Raw genomic sequence first — 1671 nt, forward strand, 5'->3', positions numbered from 1 at the left:
AAGAGCATAGGGGCACGTGGGTGGCTCTGTTTGTTAAGCGGGTGACTCTTGGTTTCTGCTCAGGTCGTGATCTCATGGTTTCGTGGGTTTGATCCCCGCATGGGGCTCTATGCTGACAGTGCAGAGATTGCTTGGCATTCTCTCTCTCTCTCTGCCCCTCCCTCGCTCACACTGTCTCTGTCTCTCTCAAAAATAAATAAATAGGGGTGCCTGGGTGGCTCAGTCGGTTGAGCATCTGACTTTGGCTCAGGTCATGATCTCGCGGTGTGTGGGTTCAAGCCCCACGTCGGGCTCTGTGCTGATGGCTCGGAGCCTGGAGCCTGCTTCAGATTCTGTGTCTCTCGCTCTCTCTCTCTGCTCTTCCCCTGCTCTCTCTCTCTCTCAAAAATAAATAAACATTAAAATTTTTTTAAATAAATAAATAAATTTTATGAAAAAGAAAAGAAGAAAAGAAACAGTTCACATGAACTCAGGATGGACAATATTTGTTTCCAATTTTGCCTCAGGGCTATGTTAATTCTCCTGCCCTCTGTCATTGTGTAGTCTGAAGAGGTCTGAAGTGCCTGGGTATCTCAAAGAAGATCTCACTGCTCCATTACACCAGTGACATCATGCTTATTGGACAGGATGAGAAAGAGATGGCTAACATGCTTGAAGCCTTGCTAGGTTCCCTGCACTCCACAGAGTAAGGAAGTAAACTCTGTGAAAACTCAGGGGAACTTCTACTTCAGTGAAGTTTGTAGGGATCCAGTTTTTAGGAGTTCAGAAATAACCTGGAATATTTCCTACAAAATAAAAAACAAATTAAAAAAAAAAGACAAATTGTTGAATCTTGCATTCCCTACAACACAGAAGGGAACATAGTGTCCAGTGGGGCTTTAGGGGTTCTGGAGGCAACACACTCCACACCCAGGAACAGAGCTCCTGCTCTGTCTTAGTAGAGACAATGAAGTACCAAATGGCCAGGTATCTAAACTGTTAATTATAAACTGGGTTCTGTCAGACCCACCAAGCCATAAATTTGGGTGGGCCCAACAGTAGTCTATCATAAGATGGAAATGGAACCCCCAGATCAAGACTGGGAGTAGAGTAGGCTGCAAGAGCAAGTAAGTCTTATGTCACCCACCACAGGTGTCCAGCCTCCATCCCCCAGCTCACACATACAGGCATATGGGAGTTCCTGTGTGACTAGGTGAAGGAGGAGGAGAAGGCCCAAACTTGGTTTATGGATGGGTCTCCTCTGTAGATGGATACAAGCTGCATATGCATAGCAGCTACATTACAGCTGCATTCAGAAGTAGCTTTAAAAGACAGAGGAGAGGGGAAAGATTTGTAACGGGACATGTAGCCCCAGGTGAGAATATATAGAGATATCTGGGTAGTGACTAGCGACGTGGCTGGCCAGTCAGAGGCCTGGAAGGAAATGACTGAAAGTTTTGAGGCAAAGAGATCTGGGGTAGAGGCATACGGGTGATACAGCGGCCTGGGCATGAAGTGTGAGAGTTTGTGTATCACATATTAATGCCCACCAGGAAGTATCCATCAAGCAAGAGTCACTCAATAACCAAGTAAGCAAAATGACCCTCGTCAGCCTTCTTCATCAGCCAACCGAAAACTGGCATGGTGGGCCTGCAAATGAAATGTCCATAGTAAGAGAGATGGAGCCACAAG

The 1671-nt window shown here is 46.1% G+C and overlaps 1 non-coding gene across 1 annotated transcript; it reads left to right on the forward strand.

Annotated features, from left to right (window-relative positions):
* The first annotated feature begins 208 nt into the window (after positions 1 to 208).
* On the forward strand, positions 209 to 293 carry TRNAQ-UUG. Its single transcript has one exon. It is a non-coding gene; the product is annotated as a tRNA-Gln (tRNA).
* Positions 294 to 1671: the final 1378 nt, after the last annotated feature.

The sequence above is a fragment of the Panthera leo genome, chromosome B2 (assembly GCF_018350215.1).
Source record: "Panthera leo isolate Ple1 chromosome B2, P.leo_Ple1_pat1.1, whole genome shotgun sequence".
Classification (NCBI taxonomy): domain Eukaryota; kingdom Metazoa; phylum Chordata; class Mammalia; order Carnivora; family Felidae; genus Panthera; species Panthera leo.